Below are 27130 nucleotides of genomic sequence, written 5' to 3'. Positions count from 1 at the left end.
TGCCTGTAGAAAACCTTAAACTGAATGCTATTTGTGTCTCCCAGTAGCAGTGCATCGAGCAGAGAATATATACTGTCACTTGAACAACTACAGTTTGAAATTAGCTATGGCCATTCGCTATCTGAACTCATGTAAATATCAAAAAAATTGATAAGGAAATATCCTGTGACAAGGAACTGGTAAGGAAATTAACCCCAAGGCACTGTGCCATCTCCAGGCTTTCTCTGTCTTTGCCTCCTCCAACATTATTCAGAGAGGACACTTCAGTGTGATCATGCAGACCAGAGCACTTTGCTTTTTAGTGAACTATCTGTGAGACTGGCTAGAGAGTGGAGAAGTCCTTTTTCCAGTGAGAGCTTCCAAGCCTTGCTCAGAGTCACTGCCAGAGTCTGAGTTGCATATAATTAGGGTCAGAGTTTTGGTCCCCTCTAACTCTATGAAAGATTTCAAGCTTAGCTGTTTGCAAGTTTGTACCATATTAACCTAAAAAGAAATTAACCAAGTGTGATGCCATAGGGAAGTTTTTGTTTGGGCTAAAACTTCGGATTTAGATGTTGTCTGCTGTTCTGAAATGCTGTGCAAATGAAAATAAAAAATTTCTTACTCATCACAGGTAGACTGAGTTCATTGTCAGTCTTATGACTTATGGACTGCACAGCTTCTGTGCCTCTACTGCTGCTGTAACCCGTGCCTTGTTAAAAGCAGCCTTAAATGAAAGAGTTATAAGATGAAGAGAAGTAGAGATTTGGATGATAAAAAATACATTATTCTTAATGAGCATGTAACAGTTTGATGTTAGTCATATAATGTGTTCTCCTTCACTTTTTCACTATAGCACAGTGTGACAGATGGTATAAAACAGAGCACCTCAGCTTCCTAAAAAAATGAATCCAGTTATGAACATCTGGAAGCACAGAATGCTGATAAATAGAGGCTGTGCGCAGTGTTTTTAAGCAAATGGGGGGCGAAAAGCGTGTGTGGGACTCTTGTAAGTCTGCTTCATTTGGTTGCAAGTATGCCACTTTATTGGTAAACCTTTTAACTCAGGCACAATTTCAACTGCCATCAGAGTTTTTTTGACTAATCTGTATTACTTAATCTTTAAAAGAACTCCATTGATCTCAAGGGAAGAGAGGAAATTCTGATGATACAGTTCAGAAATTAGATATACCTGAATATTAATCTAGTCACATTAAAGTTAATTAAGTTGGATGTTTGCATCATAGATTCTAAGTTGAGAAAAAATATTTTGAAGTGTAAAGGGAGTATGATGAATGCATCAAAATCCTCAAGATTAGCTGGCATCTTTAAATGAGTGGATTCTTGCTTACTGGCATGTATAGCACCACAGATGTACAAAAGCACAAGAAAAAATAAAGCCAGAGTTTCTCTTCCTCATTCTTAAGAAGTTGTCCCTCTTTCATACTTACAGAACCTAAGTAAGGTTTAGGTCTGAAATCCATCAAAGACAGATCCGTTCAGAATTTTTTAAGAATCCTTTCTTGATGTCTGGCAAAATATATCCTTAAGCTAATATTCACCAGTGTGTACACATTAGGTCAAAACTTTTAGTGTTGCAAAACATGTTATAAATGGTAACTTATATTTCAGTAACAGAATAAAGAAGTTACTCCAAAAATCGGGGAGGAGGGACAGGGACGGACAGACCATGCTAAAAGACGACAGAGTTTTAATTAGTACTTTTTATTGTAAAGTTTTCAATGCAAGTCTGAGAATTGCATCAGCCATAACACAGAATTAAACAGAATCTATATCATGAATAAGAGCTATTTTAGATCAACTTATGAGAGATTTATAAATTAATTACATGCGTAAATAAGTGTGAGATAGGGCACAAACCCAAGATGGCTATGTTATATTGTAATTTTATATTCTCTGCTAACCTAGACCAAGTAAATCTCCACCTAGCTACAATTCTAGTAACCATTTTTTTCTCTTTTTAAAGCAAATGCAGCATAATTCCACGAGAAGAAATAGACTACATTTGAGCTTCATAAATATAATTCAGAATATGTTCCATCATATAATAATGCAATAAACAGCATAAAGATGAATCAGTATGCCTTAAAAACATTGCAAAATGAATGAGTTTGCGGACAGAAAGAAGTGCCATACATGGCACTGCGAATAGGACTGCACAAACCTTTTCATTTAATTTCAGTTCCCTGAAACAGTTAATTTAATGATTTTATTAGCGACGCAATAAACTAATAAAAATGGAAGCTTGTACTGCTTCATAGACAAGGCCTTCATAACGTGTTTAGAGCCCTTTAGTTCTGCTGTTGTTTCTATGTAAGAATCAATACCGCAGGCAGCAATTATGTGTTGTTGTTTTTTGGCTAAAATTCCCACACATCTGGGATAAACAGATATTCTATTCGAACTTCCTCTGTTAACTCCACCAGTTTCCATGGAATGACACTCTCTATGCTTGTTAAGTAAATGATTGTTATAAGACTATGGAGACATGGTCGATCAAATTAACCCCTTTTGTCCAGCCTCCAAAATGGTTCCCTTCATTTGCCTAAATTCAGCTGCTTTGGGGAATTTTTTCAAGCTTGAAGGACTCTCTGGATTCATCACATTAGCAAACTGTAACCTGAGAAGGGGGTCTTTGGAGCAGCAGGACTTCTTTGGCCCCCAATTGTTTTGCTAATCAAGATTATTGCCACTATTGAGATGTGGAAAGATAGCCTAGCTGACAAAATTTGTCAGCTTCCCATGAAATAGTTCTGTCAGTTTAGTCAGGGTGCCGGCTAATATTAACATATAAATGAAGTCTCTCCCCCTCACCCCTTAATAGATGCAGAGAAAATATAAACACACACACAAAAAACCCTTCTGTGCTTAAATCAAACAAGCTTCTTTTCTCAGCTCTAGCCCATGTCCCTGGAAATCCTGTGAGTAGTGGAGCTAAAGGGAGGGGGGAAGGGAAGTAGAATTTGCACAAAACTACTTTTAAGCCATAAAGCAGCAAAGCTCCACTCCCCTGCTGATAGCAACAGGAGATTGATTACGCCTGCAAAAGTACAAATGGTTGCCTGAATGCAAGTGGCAGACCTCCAAAGCAGTATGTTCTATGTGCTGGTTTTACATTTTATAGCAGAGGGCTTGGATACAAAGTGAAAAAAGTGGAACAGGGGGTATGAAAGAGTTATCTCTGCCCAGAGGTCAAACCTATGAGAACTGCCGCTGCTAGTTTCAGAGTCTGACCACAGAAAGAGAGTGGGGAACCAGCCTCTGGGCTGCACTCGTCCCCCACTGTCTGCTGACCACAGCACCCAGCACCTGGTTTTTTGCCTTTCACTCTGTTTTCTCATAATCAGAATACATATTCTATTTTCCGGCTGACCTACAAGGTGATATAATCTAGTGCTCTTTCACCCACTTACACGAATTTTGCATTATTTTGTCAAAGGCAAATGCTTTGCATCATTCTGGCGGCAACTCTTTCAAATCCCAGCTGTACCAAACCATAAAAAAAAGTAATTCAAACTGAACTCATTTTAATTGTAAATGGATTTACTGAAAGTTCTCTTAATCTTTTAGCCTGATTTAAATATAAATAAATTAATATCTAGTGATATTTGTAATCTGCAAGTCAGCAATATTGGCCTTTTGGTACTAAATTAGCTCTTGAATGGCAACTGTGCAGCAGCTTTTTGTAGTTAGTGTACGCATCAGAGATGACTCTTCTAGCAAGTTCAATAGGCTTTGCAAAGCATAGCTTTAAATAGAAGAAATCCTTCAATCATGATTTGTTCTTGCTTTATGAGAAACAATCAGATTATTCCTTTGTGCTGAGCTGTGACAATACTCTAAAGCATGAATGAAAACTAGGATATATGTTCCCCGAGTGGATTACATCAGCCTTCTTGTTCATTAGGCTAACATGAAAAATAGATTTAATGTGTAAAATATCTGTCACCGAAGAGAATATTAAGGAAATTACTTGGAAGCAGTTTGTGGGAACTTCAGAGATAATGAGTTAATGACAAAGCACGGTATTTGTTAAGTAGTTCAAAGCAGATCATTCCTAAAGAGTTCCAGGCAAGTAGCTAAGCTCCCTACTTCAGGACTTTCAGAAGCTGTTAAGCAAAGTTAATTTCAGCTTCTCCAAAAATGTTGTATAAAATACTGCCCAGAATGTGGAGCTCAAGAAGCATAACCCAAACAGTACCACTGTTACCTATCATCCCGAGTTTAATGGTACGTGCATTGTTCCTGCTCGTACCTTTGATCTGAACTTTGGTTTTCAATATTCTGAGAAACTTAATTAAGATGTGTTAGACCTACCTTCTCAACTGAGAAAAAAAAAAAACAACTAGGAGCCGCAATATTAAGTATTGTTGGCAACAGGATAGAGTTAATAATAATCATAATAACATAAATTTTCTTACGTTTAAAGTCACAGTCTGCTTAAATGTTCAGATCTCAGAATCTTTGTGAATTTCTTGTATTTACCTCTAGCTCAGTAAAATTTCACTGCATACCATCTTCCTCCTTTGCTCTGGCCCTCTCCTGCATGGTGTGAGGTGGGGAAGTGCTGAGGGATACCTTACTTGCTGCTCAGTGTGCAGTGTGTTGATGTTTTTCACACAAATGAATGACTAGTCTCTGCCCCAGGGAGTTTACAATCTGGAAGAACTTTTGGTTATCAGTTACAGTATCACTTCATCAAACCATGTATATTATTAATTTTAATTCATCCAGCTCTAGACCCTCTCACAGTCTGGCTTCTGATATAAGCATCAAATTTAAAAGTTCTTAGATACTTTTAAGTAGCTGAAGGAGTAATATTGACATTTAGAGGTCAATCTTCTACTTAACAACTGTCTTTAGGTCAGTGTTATCCAGAGCTCACGTGGAGTCCCCAGGAGTCAGTGAGATACACTTGACCATGTGCATTAAAACCTCAATTTACTCTGTGTGACTTTTTCTCATACTTGTTTCTGGTCACACTCCTTTGTTTTGCATTTACAGGACTTGTCAGGCATATAGTTCGACTAAGAAAAAGAAGTCCTGCCCAAAGGGAAGAGTGTGGAACTTTCCTCCACTGTGGCACACACCCAGCTTGCAAACTTGCGTTGGAAGGGGAACCAAGTGGTGCCTGTAATGGAGTTCTTCATACCTCAGAAAGAACAGCTGCCTCACACTTCGGTGCACACAAACAAAACACCTGCTTAATCACAGAAAAACAGTAAGCAATGAGACCGCCTGTATGTTGGGTGTTGTTTAGACTTCTCTTTTAACTTTTTCTGAAATATTTTAACCATTTTCTGTGTTTTGGACGTTTTGAAAAATTATGAGGTTTTGTTCATAGAAACACTTTTTTTCTTCTCTTTTTGTGGAATGTGAAAAACCACTGATGATATTTTGCTTTTCATAATTAGCAAAGATAAATCTGTATAAGTTTGGTTTCAACAAGCATCTTGCAAGTTTGACTACTAGCTTTTAAACCTACCTCAACCTATACTGCATCACTTGAATACAAGCAGCCTCTCATTCTTACCTATCCTTTTACATAATACTGGGTAGATATTGAATGCTGTCTCATTTGGTATTTTTCTCTCATATGTTGTAGATACATGGGTGTATTTCTTGCACAGAGAGACTGTAGATCTTCATCCATGCTATTGAAGGGGTTTATCGTTTAATTTCAAGGGTGTAGCAACAATCTTTGTAAGGAAACTGGCATTTTGATGTTTTAATTTCAAGCTGTACTTTTCAGCGTATCAGGCTGGGAGACTGAAATGGCTTTTCAGCAATGGTAGAGGGATAAGGAACTCCACTGAAAATGAGTATGTAACACTAATTAAAAAAAATGAACTTATATCTCAAGATTACTGATAACATATGGTAACTCCTTATTTCTGAGATCTGTTTCACACAGATTGATCCTCATTTATGATACATTTACACCATTTTCAGCTGAGATGCCCATCAGTGCAGGGAAGCTCTCCATACTGGTCAGGCTCTATAGTTCATGGCACAGTGGCTGTTGTTATATGGTAGATGTTATCATCTGGTCTTTGTGATACAAATTTATCACCTCCATCAGTTCATAATGAGCCTGACATATACCGTAAACCCCTATACTGCCAACAACAATAATTGTCCTTTTATTTGGAAGTCGCAGAAGAGAGATTAAAGACTCGGAGTTTATATTTTAAATGCAATTTTCTCTCAACATTACGGGTGGTCTCCTTCCCAAACATTGGTAGGACAGCATAGTAACACTACCAATGCTATTGCCTGAGCTAGGAGTTAAAAAAAAATGCCTTCAGTGCTGTCAACCTTTTAATGTTCTAAGACGAATATGCGCATAGCGTACATATCAATCAAAATAAGTTGGAACTTCCTTTTTTTATTTTCAGTCTTGCCCTGAATTTTATTGGACTGACTAACTCTAAATAATAGGCATAACTGTTTTATTTAACCAAGGGAAACGAGTGGGAACAAGTTCTGACTGACAATGGCTCTCTGCTGGAACCCAGAGAAGCAAATGCAAGCAATGCAGTAAGGAAGATCAAACTTGTTACACTGCTGATATTCTAAGAGTTTGAACTCAGACTCCCTGCTGGCCTCAATTTTACAATGATAATCATTTCCTAAAATGTCTTCATTTTGTAAATGAAGCTGTACCTCCCTCTGAAGCAGGGGTTTGCAAAGATTAAATCATTTACATTTCAAAGTGTTCATTTTTCGCCAGTGTGAAAAATACTCAAGCAGGAAAATGAGTGCTCCTTTTAATTTTTGAAAGCTGGGGGAGCATTCATAGTGAAAATAATCACAGCCTATTACAGCAGCCTTGCTTGCCTATCCCCACTTCAAAAGGATGAGCCTATCTTTTCCCCCACCCAGCAGTGAATGACCACTTAAATGAGTGATGGCTTATTAATACTATGACTCAGCCACTTCTCGATAAGGAGAACAATAAGGGGTCAAAGCTTGAGCATCCCTTACAGGAATTAATGAGAACATGTTGCTGGTAATTTGGTCTTCTGGAGATTACATTTAAATTAAAAGGTTCTTGTGTCAGGCTTAATGGCGTGACCAATGTCGCCACTTTTTGAAATCCAGAGACAACGTTTTTGTCCTTTCCACCTGTATAGTATCATTGACTTTATTAAGGTTGCCTTGGGTGTTGGACACCATTTAAAGGAAAAAAATCAGAGAAACTGACAAAATAAAACTTTAAGGAAGTTCTCCAAAAATAACACTAAAAAACTGCACATATTTAAGGTCTCAGATTAAACACTTGGGCATACTCTTGTTTTCAGAGTCAGGATATACTGTTACAAAAACAATGAAATGCACGTATCTGGGATGTGTTACGTTAACATTTCTGTATAAGACTTGGAACTAATTCATTTTCAAAGAATACTTACTCTGAAGTTGTGTGCTATTCCCTTTTGAAGAACCATTTCACCAGGCAAAGGTGACAGTGTTTGTGCAAGTGTGTGGCCTTTTCTTTGGTTTCTCATCCTTCTTGCCATTAAAGACTTAGCTCCTGGCGTGTCTGGTTTTATTCTTAACTTTTATTTCTATATTTTGTTATTAATATTGAAGTTGCTCTTGACACTTTGAAACAAAGGCATAAAATACAACAGTGAAATCAAGATTATTTAAAGGAGTTAACACCACTTATATCGTTGTATATGTTATTAATTACGGCAGAAGAATCCAACCTAGGTATTTTCTGTTGGTTTTTTTTTTTTTTAGTTATAAAAATACTGCATGTAATATCTTTTCCTATTTGAAGCCAATGACGATCCAGATAGAATTACAAATATAAAAGTGTTCATCATGCTAATTAGTTCAAATTTTTCTTACGCAAACGTGCATTGCATTTTCAAGGCACTTTGAAAGGTGTGAATCAACTATTCATACACATTGCCAACATAGATCCAAGGCAAAGTATAGATAATTCCATTCAGCTGTTTTCTCGGGCAGTGGTGATGAAAATGCAGAAAAAAAATTCTAGATTACTATAAGAACAGGTAAACTATGAGCCTAAGAATTTTTTATTGTTCTTGAGATCTTATTTCTGATGTATGTAGAAGTCATATAATAATTTCGCTTTGATTTATTTATCTTCTTTCAAGATGATATCACTAGATTTGTTGGAGAACTATGAATCTTAAAAGATCTAAACCCAATACAGTGCTATAAGACAAGCAAATATGGTTGTGCTGACATTAGTTGAAAAACTTTTAAAAAAATTAATGGAAGAATATTCTTATACCCAAACCAGAGATAATTTTCTCTATGCCAGCCAAGAAAGATTTAGATTTGCACTGGAAAATAGAACAACAGGTTCCAATGCAAGTAGACACAATATTGTCCTTATTAAGCACTGATTCAGCATTTGCATAGCTCTTGGGGAACCTGATAAAAATGTCATGAGCAATAATGTGATCAAATTAGGAATTCAGACGGTGGAGGGAGGCTAAGTCCATATGGTAGTATCGTGATGGCAAGTGACACTGAAATGTTTAACTCCTTCCCTTGTCTGTATAGGTACATTAAAACGTATTGGAAAAGTGCATGCTGCGAATGATCTCTTCTATAGCTTGTTCCTCCATTTGTCACTAAAATAGAGTTTCTGGGTAGCTGAGATCATTTCTTGTCCTCTGGTCACTAGACTGACAAGATCCTTGCTGACATCTGCAGAATGTTCAAAATATACCAGCTGAGCAATTACAGGAGCTCTAAGCCTTGTAGGCTCTTAAGGAATTAGAAGCCATCCAGATCCCTTATGACAACCCTTGTTTGGGCCCCAGTGACAGTTTCTGTCCTTTATTAATGGTCATTTAACCATTGATTACTCTGTGCCTACTTATGATGCGATAGGCTTGTACGTATGGCTTGCCAGAGGCAATGAAATCTTGTACCATTCTGAAACATAAAACATGACTTCTCCATAATCAGCAGACTATTTCATGACTTGAAGTCTTAAATGGCCTCTCTTTGCTATGCAATAGCTTTTAAAAAGGAATGTGATCCAGAGCAATGAGGAAGAGCAATAAAAAGTGGGAATGACTGGGGAGGCGAGTTTAGACAGTGCCAAGGAGAAGGGCTGGCAGCCCCCGGTGCTGGGCACTGGGAAACTGGAGCTGCCTGGAACTGCTGCCAGCCGGAGACTCACTGTGGCTTGACGCAGAGGACAGTTGTTTTGTGACTAGTGACTTACTTGTTGCTGAGAAAAGTGACAACAAGCCAAGCAAAAACCCTTTCTGTCCTTTACTCCCAACAGGGGACTTCATAGTTGTTTGTCATGTGCCTGGGCATAATCCAGTCAAAGTCCCCATATAAAATTAAAATAGATTTTGCTACTGTATGTCTTTCTTAGGTAATGGTACTCCAAGCTGCTGTTACTATTCAATAATTTATTTAACGTTTTAGTCTGATTTCAATGCTTAATTTTCTTGGGAATTCTTTTTGTCTTTTAATCAATACTCATTTCTCAATATCAGCACTCCTTTAAATAATTTTGGTAGTTTATTTGTTACATAAAAGTGATATCATTCATAAATAGTAATGTCCATGAGTAACCAACTCTCCTTAATGTAAATTCTAAAATATTCATGATCAAAAATCTCCAATGTATAGATTTACCATTTAATAAAAATGTTAGCTGCACAACATTATATCTCACAGATAAATTACATCCCTTTAGAACTGTTATCACAGTTTCCTATTATCATTATATTTATGCCATTGTAGCCTTAGGCTTTTATTTGCAATTCTAAAAAAATTATTATTATTATGTGATTTTAAGTTACTTGGATGCGATAGACTTAATGGTACTAGAAAATCAGTCTTGGTTATTTATCTGTAGTTATTGTAAGGTTTTACACTATTTTCTGCAGTTTGGATATTTTCTAAGAAGATTGTAGTTGAATACCTTGTCCCAAAGACCACTGTTCTTAGAGGATCATGACAGATGAATGGCAGGCAGAGTCTCACAGTTATTCGTGCTGAGCAGTAGTTCTCCAGTAGAGTATTTCTATATAATTCAGTGGAACATTCCAGGAAGTAAGTGGCTGTGCAACACACTTTAACAACTAATTTGCTTTAGCTACCTTGTTTTGCTGGCAAATCTGTGTTTTATAGAGCAATATTGAGAATCATTTGAGAAAATGTCTTTCATCAGAAAATATCATCTCATTAAAAACAGAAAGGTTCATAATCCGCTTAGTTTCCTTAAAAATAAATCTTTTCTGTACAAAGGTAATTGTATCCAGATTACACAGATTGGTCCAAGTAAGAAAGTTGCCTCTGCAGTATAATACAAAATGTTAGGATTATCCTCTCCTGTATGAAAGCATGTTTTGAATGTCTGTTTCAGTAAATTATTTCTACAATAGCTCTACATTACCTCTACATAATTATAGAAATTACAACTCAAAAACTTAATAGAACTTGAGCGAGTTGATACAGAAGGTACCTAGGAGGTGGCTAGAGTGTTCACCTGGGATCTGCAAGCAAGGATAATGCTGCCACATGTGTCTGATTATCCCAGATTGGATGTCTATTTTTTTATCAAATTCTTAAACTTTTCCATTTTCTTCTTGTGCAGGGATAAGGGTGGAATTGGTTGGATGTGAGACTTGGGCTATAAGAAGGTGGCACTCAATTCTGCTTTTTAAAGTGTGTCCTAATTGTGAGTATCTTAAAGAGATGTTTCTTTCTTCTAATTTTAATAGATCAAGTAGCCTTATCTTGCTATGTATTATCATTACCATGCACCAATGAGATAAGATGCATTGCTTTTTCTTAGGGGTGAGCACTCTGAATCTAATCCAGATCACTTAACAGAACACTTTCATTATCAGAAATGGTATTAGTCATACTTAAAGTCAAGTTTGTACATGTTTTCATTATTGTAGCTCTCAAAATGCTTCATGTTTAGTCGAGATCGATTCTTTCCTAATGATATTGGAAGTAGGATGGTTCCCAAGAACATGGTTTATTATTTCTGTTCTAAGTAACTATGTGAAAGGCTGAAATATTTTCTGTTGAGTTATTTAGATTTTGTATCTTATAGGTCCTGATCCCTCAACTGTAACATTTAATGGGCAAACGTCTGGAAGTGGTGTTTTTGTTAAACAAAGCATTAGTTAAATGTATGTTGTCTAGAATGGAGTGTGCTTTTGCTGGATTCAGTAGGCATCCTAGTCTGACCTTGGATACTTTAAAAAAAAAAATGCAATGTAAAGCACTTTGAGAGTGAGGCCGAGCTTAAAGAGGATTAATGTAGGCTCCATCTCCCTTGAGGTAAAGTTTTTTTTCATAACTGATTTTATTTATCCTAATACAAAGAGAAATGCAACATTCTCTTAGTTGCCATCTGATAGTGAACAATCTTCTGGAACACACATCCAGTTTGATTGTGGGACACTTAGTCCAGGTGGAATTTCTCCAACTTGCTGGAGTTAAATTGTTGCCAGGATTGTGTCCTGTGTATAAATAGAGGAAAGAGATAGTCCTGCTGGAGACTTGATTCTCAAAATGTTTTTTTTTAAACAAATGGCTTTTCTGAGAAACTGAGCAAAATGTTTCAAGATAAAAGAATGTTAAATATAGCTAGAAGTAAGAGAGCCGTATGTTTAAAGCGTATCAGCGTTGAAACCATGCACTTAACCCTGGGACTCAAAAAGATTTCACATTTTAAATAAAATATTTTACTTCCTGAAAAGATAAAGTTCATTCATCTTGAAGGTAGTCTAGAAGGAAAAGAAGGAGCATATAATCCATGGAGAAGCCTTTCACTAAGATAAGCATCTTTGACATTAGGAAAAAAAAATAATATAATGTGTAAAAATGAAATGGGTCATATCCCTTCCTAAAGAACTCTGTTGTTACATTTGTACATCAAAGCAGGAGTAAGGTTATTTTCTGAAAGGTTTTTTTGGCTGACAAGTACATTATCTTCCAAAACCATTGCCAGCAACATAAAATCTTAGTTCAATGGCAAAGAAATGCACCATTTTAGCACTCCTACTTGAAACATTATACAGAGTGCAGGCTGTTCTAAGTTCAACGCAAATGTTACATAAATATACCCATTAGAAATTTGGTCCATGAGAAGGAGTTTATTTGGTTGCTTCTATACGATACTGATAAATATTGGCACTTGTGTGTAACACAGCATACATGTGTTTGTGCAACAGTCATCTATGTTCAATTGGACCGGTTTTATTTCTTACACAAACTGAGCTTTCATCCGGGAATAAGTTTTCCAGCCACACAAGGGCAGATCAGGAAATGTGTAAAATGGATCAGTGCCCAAAAGACTAAGTTATGCATCTATTCTTGGAAAAACATGAGGACATATAGTCTCAAAAAGAAAGGCATAGATTGGGGAAGAACACAAGTTCATTTAAACTTGCATATTGAGCTATATCATCCATACAACTCCTCACTAGGATACCAAATATAGCATGTAGGTCCTAGTGGCTTAGAAGTTCACTTAAAGGAAGGGAACACGCGTTTCATTGCCTTATTAAGAACAAAAGTAATATAATAATAATACGCTAAGACATTGGTTTCAAACTGCTAGAGAATCACTGTAGGAATAAATGCAATGTGTTTACATGATGAATGCTTTCTCTAGAGGTTACCCTACCTTCTTATGATTGAGTCTAACCCTGTTTAATGACTTTGACAAGATTCTTGCCTGAAGTAACATTTTTAATTAGCATTCTTGTTTGTTTATGTCTAGAGATTAAGGGAGAAAATAACTAAAACCTTTGAAACAACCATTGAGTCTACACTTGCTCTAAACTGGAAGACAATAATTTTTAGTATATGTTTAAAATTATATAACACATTTCAGATGTTGATTCACATTACTGTTAAAAAGGCATTCAAATCTGGGAGTGTTTCTTGCTGGTTTTATCCTTTTAAAAATTTCCACTGTGCTTTTTTTCATCTTTAATTAAACTTCAATTCATTTTATGATAATAATTAAAGTATTTACAGCAAGAAATTCTACCCATTTGCAAAACTGCCGTAAATTGTGACATTTTCACCAACAAACAAACTTTTTTAAAGTGTCACAAAATTTTTTATCCTGTATTTGTAAGACATTGAAGGGAAGACCATCAGTTGGTATAAGTCACTGTCATGCACTGGGGTAAAAGGAGCAATTTTGAATTACAACAGTTTAGAATTCGGCCAGTAATCTGATTAATATAATCAAAACCATGTACAGACACCAGAATAAACAATACCAAACAGTAAGGCAAGTACACTGTCTTACAATGAAAATAAAATTAATATCCCAGACTTCTTAAATCACTGTTTCTTTACATAGTTTTGCTTTCTATCTGCTTTGATCTCCTTCATTTCATTAGAGCAAACTTCTCATTAGAGATGTGAATTTCTTTTTGTGAAATTGATCTCGCATTCAACACTGATATCTAGTGACTCCAGTTTCATCTTTAAACTTTTTACATAGTATTTAAAAAATTAAAATCCAAACACAAATTATTATGTCGTAAGTAGAGGAACATATGGCATGTCCAAAAGTGAGTACGCTATAAATACGTTTCAATTAAGTTCTTCGGTGCTGAGTAAATTACAAGAGAGAGGAGACAATAAACTACCATTCTGATATTAAAGCCTTTTCTTAGCATGGTAGTAGTTATTAAATTAGTTCAATCATAACTAGAAATAGAGGTGCAGAAGCACTGCTTATTGCGCTAACTATTATTATCTCACTGTTTCCTTTCCTCACCCGTTTTGTATTCATCTTATCTATCAGATACATAGCTTGTAAGCTTTACTATTTTATATAAAAAGTGGGTGTATTTTACATGCCCAAACTGCACCCTGACGTATGATTTCACTCTTCAAGTTTTCTCAAAAATAAACATCCATAATAATAATTTCAGAGCAATGGACAAAATTAATTTAGCCTCAGGACAGAACGTTGTGCAAAAATTTTACTTTGTTTAGCTTACATTGATTCACAGATGCATAGAGAAACAGAGGAGCTAAAACTTAGAACAGCATTCCCACTACATACTGATTTTAGCAATTGTTGTATTCAAAGTTGATTTTACAGCGTTAGTGCATTGTTTTCATTAAGTTATACCAGTTTTTTTGTTGTATTAATGATTTCTAGTATTTGGACAAATCAGGACATTTTCAGTAGGCTTCCTTATCTGTAATAAATGCAATGGAGGGCCTGGTTTTTGGTATCTGACAAGCTCTTTATTTAGGAGTGGATTCTTATATCTGCAGAGTGGACAAGTGGGGCTTCTGCAAATACACTGTTGTATTACAACTTTCTAATTAAAGATCAGCTGCAGGAAACAGTAAATTAAAAATAGTGATGACAATACTAAAGGAGGAAGGAGACTATTGAAGATAAGGAGGAAAATATCCTAGTAGAAGAAATAGAACTAAATGCTCTATGATGACTCTAAAGTATTGCACAAGTTTTCACAGTGGGCTATAGATGAGAATATGAAAAAGATGAGTGTTATAACATCAAGGGGTATGAATGACAAACAGATGCTAAACAGACAGATGAGCTATGGTTGAAGGAGGCCAGTGCTGTTGTATGCTGAGGGAAGAGAGAGGAGAGGAAGAGGTGGATAAAAAAAATATAGCCCCAGAGAAAACTGAAAACCATGCTGAGAAGTAGTCTGGAGAAGATCACAGGAAACAGCTTATGGAATTAAAAACATTTGGGAAATTACAGCACTTAGGAGGAATTAAATATAAGAAAGTAATGGTCATCTATGAAAAACAGAAACTTCAAAAAGGAAGGGACTGCAGCACAAAACCTGGAGAAAAAGAGCTAGAAAATCAGTAGATGTAATCTCAACATAAGTAAAGAGAGACAGGCTAAGGAACCCATTCAATGTATCAGTCTCTAGGAAGACCTTTTATGAACAGTTAACAATAGACTTTGGCAAGAGAGAGCAAAGAAACGTCTGAGCAAGGGAAATATCTAAAGTGATGGTCTTGCATCAATCCCATCATGACTGGGAAGAATATGTATCAGATATAAATAGCATCTTAATTTATTTCAAGTGGATATAACTTGCTTTTCACTGATATTCCTTACTGTTAATTTGTTAAAGATGCTGAGATTGTATAGATAAAAATTAGCATAATTTACAAAGTAACGTAAAATTACATTGGAAGCAGAAGCACTAAAATAGTGCAAATGTATTTTTTATTTTCCTAATGAATTAACCATATGGAAAGTATTATTTGCAGGCTTTGATTATTCACGTAAACCATTGGAAATATTTGTTAAGTATTCAGATTTAAGAAATGGAACCAAGCATAGGTAAGAAAATGAGTTCATAATGAGAACAGATGCTACAGAGACAAAAGATATCTTCACAAATTGTATATGGCTTAATCCCACAGCCGTTTTCTGTATGTATTTAGGGTCTATCTTTTAAAAGTATTTAACAGTTGTTCTGCTCAGCAGTACAACATGTGGCTGATTTAGGAGCTGCATACTTAATGCTTACGTCCCATTACAGTACTTTTGCCCTGATAATTAAGAAACTTGAAATGAAAATAAGTTGGGCTCTAGGATTTCTACTAGTTGTGCTGAGCTTTTTTAATTCTTAAAGATGTCCTTGATTCAGCAATACTTAACTAAAATACTCTACATGTTCCAGTTCTGGGAGACCAAAAAGTCATCTTGACCTAGAGTTCTAGAACTGTGAACACTCTTATCTCTAATTAACCTGCAAAAACATCAGATATTTCTAGACAAGAACATGAGGCTACATGGGCCAACAATATGACAAACAGTATAATAGCTTAATAGTACGAGCATAATACAATAACATTTTTTCCTAGGTTGACTTTTTCATTCTGACTGCCTCAAGATGTACTCCGAATTTTTACAGAACCTGAAGATTAATTCTGTATTGATGATATTAAAAGTGGGTTTTTTTAAATTTTACAGAAAGATTCACGTGTTCTATACATTTGAGTGCCGGTAGTAGAAAAGAGGCCAAGAATGAGCAATTTGAAGCCTTTTGAATGAAACTTGTTTTGATAACTGCATCTAGTTATGATACTGTTCCAAATGGATTTAATATTATTTAAATATTCTATGGTGATGGATTCTGTGCATGTGATACAGTAGTGATTATAAAAGTAATCATTGTGATCCATTCAAGTATAACGAATGCAGTATCTATACCATAAATTGTGGGATTCATGAGGCCACAGTATAATTAAGTTAATAATGTAAAAAATGGGGAAACCCACATTATATAATATTAGCTTTGACAATTTTTTTCCATAAAGCTAGTTTTTAAAGCAGAAATTCACTAAGTTAGTCACACAAGCATCTGTCCTGCAAAAGCACATTTTCTCAAGTTAAAAAATATCTGTCCTACGGAATTGGCTACAACTCCTTTTCTTATCTCATATCGTTTCCAGCACTATGTAAAGTCATAGCTCAGAGGAATGGTGTAATCTCACATAATGAGTTACATGATACATTGAGCCACATTTCATGTATTTTTGTTTGAGAGAGGATTTTTTTCACTTTTCCCATAAATTATTTTGTTTCTCTGACATTGTTATAAAACCTTAATTCACATAACAATAAATACTTTTTTAAAATTTATACAGTTACCAGAACTGAGGGGATACGGACACAATGCTATCCTTAACTCAGTCCTATTATGCAGGAACAGAACAGGAGCTTTGAAGCTGCTGGGGGTCTCGCGTATCTCATATGTGTTTTAACAATGAAACAAATTCTGAGAGCATCAATTTTGCAAGGCACTCAGAGGTGTGGCCTGTTTGTCTGCGAATAGGACCAGATGGATTATTTTCTGAAGTTTGGCGTTAAGACAGGTATATCTCCTTTTTTTGATCTGGCACTTCTATTAAGTCTGCACAAGGAGTGTGAGTAGTATTAAGGGTCATATATATGGTTTTTTAGGGGCTTTATAATTTGTTTCAGTACTAATGCATTTGTACCGATAAAAACATAATTGTTAATCTCCCATAATGCAATGCTGTACTGTTCTGCTTTAAAATACACTAGTATGTAAAATCCAAGTTATGTTAATGTGCAGAACCTAAGTGCCTCCCAGATTTAGGCTGTACTGAAGAAATTATCATAGGATCAAAGATGCATATTCAAATTCATTTCACAGAGAAAGTCCGAAGTGGTAGCCAGTTTTGCAAAATGTTTCAAATGTAATGAATTGGCTGGCAAAAGATGTTATATCATATGACAAAAAATGTATGAGGTTTCACAGCCCCAGCACTTCAGTCCCACTATTAATACAGAGCCAGGTTACATTAGTTGCCATTGAGTTGAATCTGCTTTTGGATAACCTCCATGGGTTTATTCCAAGAGGAAAATACTATTCAGTGTAACAAGCTAAGCCTGTAGCTGTTCAGAAAATAAATGTTGTGTTAAGTTTAATTACTTTAGCCATCTACTGATGACCCAAAAAAGTCTTTTAACAAACCAAGTATTTTTCACTAAACTCTTGCCTTGGCTCTATGATCTTTCACTGTACAGATGTATGGAAGTGCTGCAACCAGAGTTGAGATCGTTCATTCTTTATGGCAGGTAATGGAACATAGAAAAAAATTCTCTTTACCTTCCCACCTTATGTTTTGATTTGGTGACATTATCAGATTTATAAAGATGAGCTGAATCTGCCTCTGCTAGGAGACACTTCTATTCACTTCTACAAAGAAATGAACAAAGGGAGAAGATGTCATTACAAATACAAGAGGACAACAATTATGGACCAAATCCTGTTTTGACAGAAGTGGCATAAATGGCAGAACAAATTCAATAACAAAATTAATAGTTGCAAATCACTGATCGCAAGGCTGTTCATAAGGTTGTTCCCGGTTCCTATTTGTATTCTGTAAAGCAAAGTTGGAAAACATTTAGAATATGAATATATTTTATCAGAATGGCACACTTTTCAGACTGCGGTGAAGGAAAATATGGTATATGTTCATATTATATGTAAACGAACATCTGCTGACATTCACTTAAGTGTTTATGTCATACACGAATATGCATAAGCATCAACAACTAAATGTTCTTGTAAAAGGTAGTGGAACTCTTATCCCTGATTCACAGTTCTGAGATTTTGACATGCAAGTGTCTTAGAGGGTAAAAAACCCAATGTGGATAACTTCGTCTGAGGCAGAAGGATTGAGCATCAAATTTTGTTATGAAAGTGATCCTTGAAAAGCAGTAGGGTTGAATCTTAAGGATACTGTAACACTTCTCCTTTGCCACCTGCCTGGCCATTCTTTCAGTGTGCTTCATGACACGTGTGGAACCCACATAGAAGGTTTCAGAATGCAAGGTGTGTACAATGGAGTGTTACTAACTGAATAATCTAATTATTTTCAATTTTTAATATAACTACTACATTTCAGAAAAGCAGAGTAAAGCTCCTTTAGATTTGTTATAACTGCAGCTGCATGGCAACATTTTACCCACTTGTTAATAGGTCTCTGCTCTTTTTTTTTTTTCTTACAAGTTAAACAAAATCACTGGTCTGTTCACAGAAAAAAATTCTTTGGTCTCAGGGCCTTTGTATTCAATAGGGAGGTTGGACTGTGCTCCAACAAACAGAATTATTCAGCAAGTCATTGTCTTCAAGAAGTAATGTGTAACACCTTGTTTTGTTCCTTGGTTCAAAAGGCAGTGTCACTGTTGTACACCAGTGTTTTTAAAGAAAAGACTATAATTCATATGCAAACTAAGTGGGGATTCATGATTTCATAATAAAATGTTGAAACGCTTTGATCATGAGCTGGAAGGAGGTGTGAAACACTGCTTCAGAAACAGACAGATATTTGTGTAATCAGGCTTTATGTATTGCCAGTTCAGAATAATAACATATAAAAAGCCCCAACTTACCTCATCTGCCTGGTACAGCCAAGGCATAAATAAAAGAGAACAATGGAATTACTATTACTCACTCACTGAGCTCCAGCGACATCACTGTATTCTTTATAATTGCTGGCAAGAAGATTAATGTTTTGTTAAATATCAGAGTAAGGTCACAAGGGGGCTTGCAGGGCTGTCTAAACATCTAGGCTTTAAACTCCTTCCTCCCTTCCTTCCTTCCTTCCTTTTTTTTTTCCTTTCTTTTTTTTTTTGATTTCTTTTTATTTAATTTCATGGAAATGAGCTTGTAGCATTTCCTTTAATTATGGTGACTTTTACACTTTGTACATTTAAAAGGCAGCTTCCATTTTTGACAATGCAAAAAATAGATGAGGGCAAAAATTGCTGTACGGCAGATAAAGCTTAATCACCATATTAATAGGAAGATGGTAGGTTTTTTGTGTGTTAGAAATAAACTTAAGTTCCATTTTGTCTGTCATACCTCTGTTCCTTCATGTTTGTTAAGTTCTGTATTCAAATTAGGAATATTTTCTTGTCATATTAATCTCAGTTATCCTAAGTAATTATGTATTTAGTTTTAAAACAGTCTTTGTAAATGTCTGTTAACTTAATGCTTATGAACATCAGGACAATAAGAGCTCAGGAGAAAACCTCACAGTTTTGCAGAATGAGAAGTTTTATATCTCATGTACCTTCAGAGTGTATGTACCACCAGACTGAGTTTACTGGCTCCAATTTCAGATCTTTTTAGCAAACAAATAGTGACATTCCTTCTTTATATAGGTAAAAACTTGCAGTTATCAGTCTACCACATCGTTCTTTGCCTGTGTGGGCTATAGGAATAGTCAAAGAAATAATCCATCATAAATCGACAGGGTTTTTTTCAGGGAAACTAAAACATCTGATATGTATAGTAGTACAGCTTCACTTGGGAATGAATGCTAACATAAGAGATTTCTGGTAAATATAAACACAGTTGTTTCTGGTGAAGGAGCAAAGAAATTATAGTAATTTAAATCTCTTGTTTAGACTATTGCCAGTCATTTGCAAAATGCAAATATCTTCCTCATTTGGCTAAGATTATCCTCCAAATTATACAGGAGCTGTCTGGGCAGTAGGATAGGAACTAGTCGTTTACACAAAATGATAAGTGTGTTTTACGAGTCTCTACGTATTCTCACTTTTTAGAGGTAACTAGGCCCAGATCCACCTAGTGTGTCTTTACTTTGTAGAAGATTTGTCTGAAACAGGTGCTTTTCATCCTGGAAGTGCTCAGTTTGGGGGCCAACATGAACATGATATGCACCTCTTTCTGTCTCATAGTGCTCAATAAGCTCCTGAGCAATCACTTCTGTGAACACTGAGTGGGGCACAATGGAACCGATAAAGCAGAGGAAGGTTGGTATTAAAGAATAATTATTTCTTGGTGTCATTTGCATGCTAAAACACCCTTAAGTCAAGAATTGTGAGATCTTCTTAACACAATGATGTCATTAGGAATAGGTCTTTTCTTGAAGAGGAGTAACTTTATGTAACATTGCTTATTTTTATGAACATTATCTTCAGTTATCTAATATTAAACAAAACTAAGGACTTCAAAGAGTAATACATGGACAGTAGTGATGAAAGTCATACAGTTAAATTTTACCATTTTGCATAGAAACAACAGTGCTGCAGAAGAGCAACAGCTTTCTGACATTTTCTGACTGAGGGTAAGAAAATATCTATATTTGAACATACGTCCACTCATACAGAGTGAAGCAATCAAGCTGAGCCTTGTTTCAGTGTGACAGGTTAGAACATGTTCTATAGCAATCTCTCTGTCCCACCCTTCCTACTCTTGGTTCCCAAGCTATATGGATAGTCTTGTTTTTTTTTGTATCAGACCTTCATTTTGTGAATGAATTGCTCCATAATTTCAGTTTGTACATCTCCCCTGGAGACATGAATGCTATTCCCATTTGTATCTGCCAAAGATCTGATGCAGTTTTGTCTTTTTGGCAATAAGTGTACTGAAAGGTACTTGGCAGTCTTGCACCTGTTTTTACAATAGAAAAACTACTAAATATCAGTCAATGAAGTGAATCATAAGTCTTGTCTCCTCTGATGTTGCAGCTTCAGCAGGACTTGCAAAGAGCTGGAATGTCCAATCAGAAGATATTTCAGGTTTTAACACTGAGCTTGATTGGTTACTTGGTTCTCTTCACAGACGGTGTCTACAGATTTGCACATTCTGATGTTGCAATTCGAGCGGAGTTGAAGCTCAAGCCTCTGCAGGGAAAATAAATTAAGTAGGATAACAGCAGGAGAAATAGTTTTACGGAGCAGGATGAGTTCTTTACTTCTTTCTTAGTACTGGAAATGAAGATTTTGCCAAGATTTTGTCTAGCTGCAAAATGTTGAACTCAGTAACATAAATCTTCTCAAATATGGGGTTTCTTATAGCTTCCTCTCTCAGAGATACTAGTGAGGTTTGCTTATCAACTCCTGCCAGTTCAGGTCACATAAGTCTTAAAACTGGCCATTATTACTTGCATATGCTTGGTCGTGAAGCTCATCCATCAAAAGCTCTTTACCTTTCATCACATTTTGTTCCTTGTACATGTTTCTTTGGTGATGTTTTTCTAAGAAACTTGTCTTTGGGATTGTTAATGAGCTTTAAATGAAGAGCTAGAACTTAGGTTTTGCCAAAAAACAGAATGGTTTTGGGCTAAGCTGAACCCCTGAACAATCAGCTGAGACCTACAATCTGGAATTATTGCAATTCTTTTAATCCTGGCTCTCGTCCAGCCAACTCCTTAACCCAAACCCTAGAAAACATGCTTATTAACCATCCTCAATGGCTCTTTTCCATTGCGTGGATAAATTTCTTTTCCAGTTCCTCTGGGTTAGCAGGAGGCAAGTTAAGCTGCCACTGTGATATCACTGCACTTTTGGTCCCTGAAGAGCAGTTTCAGTCCTTCATACTGTGTATCAGAATCAAATATAAAGAAACTTGAAAACAAAGGTCTAGCCTGAGTTTTGTTTGATATACTGCACCTGGAGTATTGTGTCCAGTTCTGGAATCCTCAACAGAAGAAGATATGGAACTACTGGAATGGGTCCAGAGGAGGGCCACAAAGATGATCAGAGGTCTGGAGCACCTCCCATATGAAGACAGGCTGAGAGAGCTTGGGTTGTTCAGCCTTCAGAAGAAAAGGCTCCGAGGAGACCTAATAGCGACCTTCCAGAAGTCGAAAGACTGTTCAGGTTAAGAACGTATAAGAGGTATTAACATGTACAAAAAACAATGAATATTGAATTAATTAGTCTTGCTTTAAAGGAGAGTTTTCCAAAGACTGAGGTTCTTGTGATTTATGTTAGACAGCTATGGGAAAACATAGTTCCACTTAATTGTTGATCCATTCAGCTGGAGTTACTGTACTTATTTACCACCTTGTTAATCCAGATAGATGTGATGTCATCTCTCATTGCTTTCATCCGGCCTCTCTGTGCCACAGTTAAGTTAAATCACTGGAAAAACAGCAGACGGGAACATAGAAGACTGCCATACTTGAAAATAGGTGCATTTTCCAGTTGAACATTCCAGCAATTAGGAATTAATAAAAAAAAGTGAATATACAGCTTTGTGTCTGGGGGGACAAGAATAGGAATTATATGGGTCCTATATGGTTCAAGTCAGTGATCATATTTTAATAAGTACCATCTCTCCATTATTTCTATTAATTTGAAGTACAAAAATGTTACTATGAGAACTTTTTTCTGAAGTGACTTGTGAACAAATAAGTCACTAAATGCCTAGAAGAGGGGAGACACTGTAAATATCAAAGGTAAAAATGAGCAAACTTAGAATTACAGTGTGCCAGTGATCACAGCTACCCTTAGAATCTGATGCTGTGAGTAGATTAGTAGGAATAAGCTTTAATTTTAGTTGCAAGACAGGTTAAACAGCTTTTATCTCTCTGAGGAACATTCAGAGGGACGCTGTGGCAGGCCTTGAAATGCTACAGATCTCCAATGGTCATCGCATTACTTATTTCATAAGGTCAAACTTTACAATGCAGTTACTACCATAGGTAATTCCTTCAGAGATATTTTATCTATTTCATTTTTCCTGTACATGAATTTGAGAAGTACTTTTGTAGGATTATGGTTTGGAGAGATAGACCATATGAAATTTTATTTCTTAAAATGCCACAAAAATATGCTATTACATCTAGGTGGGAATCAATGATAGCATAAAATGATAACATAGTAAAAATAAATAAAAAACAAGCTAACTGTTGAGAGAGAAAGGAAAGTATAACTAAGGATGACCTTAGAGAAAAGGAAACAGAAAATCCTGGATTATTAACTGTTCAGGGAGCAACATTCTCAGCATTCTGAACATTACATTTTTCTTATCATTCCATGCACTCAAAATCCAACATAACAACAAGCATCAAAATAAAAAATGTAATGAACTTAAATTGATTATGTGGGATGTAATCTTTTGAGTCTTACCATACTCTAAATTCGCCTATTGTAATGGATACATCCTTCTATATCTGGGGTGAAAAAAAAAAAAGGAAAAAATACTTTTGTCCTTTTTTCCTCACAATTAACAACAAGGAAGTCAGGGGGGATGCATGCCTACACGAGATGAAAGGCTCTGTGACTCACCACAGTAAAAACATACGACAAAGTCAAAAGGAAAAGAATAGAGAAAGTTATATTGAATCAAAATGGTCTGGGACCTTCAATTATGTACAGTTAGTTGAAAATGTGTGTTGAAAATGAGAAGTAGCAGGTGGAAGAAATTAGTGAGCTTAGTAAACCTGGTGGTGTTAGGAAGGGTGGGTCTGAAGGTAAGTCTCCAAATTTTTACAGTAATTTCTCGTGTGAATTATTCAGTCTAACAAAACTGCCAGACCTTTACATAGTTCCATCATTCCTTGAGCACCCCAATTCGGAATCATGCAGTCCTGGGTTTGTATGAAAACGTCTTCTACTTCAGATCTGATCCACATTCCTGCTCCGAGGGGTCCAGCCAGTAGTAAGCTCACTGAGGAGCCAGGGATGGGGTGTATGTTACTGGGTGTGCACACTGGAGGGTGCTAGTATTTAGAAAAGAGTATGATTGTGATGGGGTCTTCCCACACGGAGAAAACGAAATGGAAGATCTGAGTTTTTTGTCATCTAGTTGCTGAAGGAGAGCAAGTCGTGACTGTGTCACTACTCTGACTTTGCTTATCATCCAAGCTAGACAAACATTAAATATTTTTCTATGCTTATTCAAAAAGTTGGAGTGAGATTATGATTTCCATTGCTTATATTATACATGCTTAATGTAATGTTATGCAAGTCTGTGTCTTATATTATTTTCCTATTACTGTATGTGTTTATATGTGTATTTATTTGTGTTTTCTTCTGGCTATTTTGAATGTCATTAGGGAATTAAGGATGATGTATGGCATGTTCTAAAGAAATGCACTAAAAGATAATATAGCATATTTCTTCCATGCCTGAGTACATTAATTTTTGCTTACATAAGAAAATAGACAAACCAAATTGTAAACAAGGAATCATTTGGTATCAGATTATGTATAACGATATGCAGTCTCATCTGAGATATAAACAAAAAAAAAATCTAGTTTAACTGCTAATAGTTTTAGGAAAAGAATTCTTTTTCAAAGGAAATTAATCAATGTAATAAAAACATGCTTTTTCAGATAAATGGGACTATTTTACCTTTTGTTTCAAGCTAAATAAATAACCATAAATACTATACTTAGCCCTAAAAGAGGTGTGACTAATTCACACACACTTGTCTTGGTGATGGAGTTTGACTGGGCTTTATGACACTCATGTCTGTTTTCTTTAAAAACTCTTTCTGGCTCTTACGGCTGCTTCCTATCCTGCAGTTCTGTTGGTCACGCTGCATCTGATTCAAAGCTTATCAATGGGGAAATTCTTACTAGCTTCACTGGGCTCGTGTATCGAGCTCTGTGGGCTTGATCCTTTTGCCAGTAAAGCTTATTGCAAGACTTCTACAGACGTCAGTGTCTCTTCTGACTAGGACTTCTGCATATCATCACATGCAAAGAATCAGACTTCTTTTCTTCATTGGCTTTACCAAGTCTGTTGCGCTAGAAATTTTTTCCACAGAAAAAAAAAGATGCAATTTCAAAAAAGATGGGAAATTGTTTATTTTTTTAATGTACTAATATAGAATTTCTTCCTCGACTAGATGTTTTTAACTTTAATACCAGAGTTTAAAGAAAAAGTAGCATTTTATTTAGGTTGCAGATTCAATTTAAGTGTAAGACTACAGAAAGAGAATTTCTTTTTTGATTCTCACGTGAATAAATTTCTTTAAGTGTTTGCAGGATTGAGGTTTTAATTTGTAACCCTGATCTGGCTGCACGTACAATTCTAATAAAGTTTAATGAACATTATTAAAAGTTTATGTGCAAGCAAATAGTGTTGCACATTTGGAGCAGTCATTACTACCCTCCAAACTGTACGTAGCTTGAGGTAGCTCCAGTTTTTCCATTCACAAAAATAGGGGCATCAGTACAGTGAGAAGAATAGGATTCTCCCATCTTCCAAACAAAAACCAACGGTATATTAAGTTTCTACATGGAAACCAGGAGTACTTCTTTGCAAAGTAAAATAAGAAAGAACATTCCCATACAATATTACTTTAGGCTTATTCCTGTCGTATTACATGAGCTGTAATAAAGTTCAAATTTAGTAGTTTTAGAGTCCAGATAGAGAGATCTGGCCATTCGTCCCTGAAGAAACAGCCCGTTAACACTAGTGTATAGTAAGAAGGAACACAAACAAAATGCAGCTTCCCCATTTTGCACTAAACCACATCACATAGTTGTTTCTCAATCACTGACTAAATTTGCTGCTCCAATCAAGAAAATATTACAAATACTAGTAAAAGACTTTCAGTGAAGCAACTTAGCAGTAAAGAAAAAGTTTAGCTTCACCTCTCTGTTGTTTTGGCTTATCTTCATTATGCAGAACCTGGAACAGAACACTACTCTAAGATTTACTCAACAGAAGTTATTGAAACTTGGGTAGCTATTCCAGTGAACTGAGTTCTACAGCTGTGAATTAAGATTGAATGCCTGAGACCAAGGAGTCCGATCCGGAAGAGATAATCATCTTGATATGTTGATTTTTAAAAAAGTATCTCATTGGTTCCAAGTCAGGTTGGTCTTGCAAATAAAGTCACTCATGTTCTTAACTCTTTGCTGGATCAGGTACTGTAAACTCTCTGGGGAAGGACCCATGTTTTTTTTTATTTGTCTGTAAAGTGCCATGTATACTTATCGCACTGTATAAATAAATAATAATAATAGAAACAATAAAAACCATCTAGGGATTAAGCAGGCCTTTTAAAGAGGCCAAATGTTCTTCACATAAATCTTGGATCTAATTTGAGCTCTAATAAGCTCCATTTCCTGCTTTTCCAATATTTTTAAGCCGCATTGCAATAGCTATCTTTTTTTTTTTTAACAGTTGTTTTAAGAGGGCCCTAAGGCAAGTGTCTAATCAACCTAATGGAATTTTCCATGCAGTTAAGTGTTTTATTCAGCTCAAAACATTGTCTTTGATTAGACTTACCACCTTCCCTTTTGCCCTTTTACATTATTTTGGCAGGCTCTGCAGGTGTAAAAGCTCCATCTCCACTGCAGCTCCATCATGTGTGAAATAGCCTCGCTATGTTTGCCCGTTTGCTTGCCTCTGAGCTGTGGAAGAAGATTTCAGAGTCAGCTCTACAGTTCCAGTCCCAGCTTTGGACCTGCCTGAGCTGTGTTTTAGATGTATGACAGCCCTTGGTAGGAGATACTCAGGTCAGCTTTTAATTAGCTAACTCATATCCTGCTAGTGACTGCATAGTACTGAGTGTAATCCAGGCTAACTATCCTATAATATTTGCCTGGATCTGGAATAGACTTAGTAGCCTTTTTGAACTCTAGTTGGCTTGCTTGTACTGAGTCCATATTAGATTAACTAAAGCTAGTTCATGCATGCTTGTGAGAATTACAGTCCTCTTACATGGCAGCACAGGGTTTTTTCTGCAGAAAGTGGCCAGCTCAGGTGCTTTAAACTAACCCTTTTAGCCTTCCAGCCTTCTTTTTCTTACTTTTCTAGAATTAAAATTGTTTTAAATCATACAAGGGTGTAACTTATTACATTATGCTTAATATTTAC

The 27130-nt window shown here is 35.9% G+C and overlaps 1 long non-coding RNA gene across 2 annotated transcripts in view; it reads left to right on the top strand.

The window, feature by feature from the left end:
• Nucleotides 1-27130, top strand: part of LOC138726773 (uncharacterized) — a 123936-nt gene that overhangs the window by 21156 nt on the left and 75650 nt on the right. For both annotated transcript variants that reach the window (XR_011338480.1, XR_011338481.1), the window contains exons 2-3: nucleotides 10607-10690; nucleotides 26576-26769. This is a non-coding gene — a long non-coding RNA (uncharacterized lncRNA). The remainder of the gene's footprint in view (nucleotides 1-10606; nucleotides 10691-26575; nucleotides 26770-27130) is intronic.

The sequence above is a fragment of the Phaenicophaeus curvirostris genome, chromosome 14 (assembly GCF_032191515.1).
Source record: "Phaenicophaeus curvirostris isolate KB17595 chromosome 14, BPBGC_Pcur_1.0, whole genome shotgun sequence".
Taxonomy (NCBI): Eukaryota; Metazoa; Chordata; class Aves; order Cuculiformes; family Cuculidae; genus Phaenicophaeus; species Phaenicophaeus curvirostris.
This window is presented reverse-complemented; position numbering and strand designations above follow the sequence as displayed.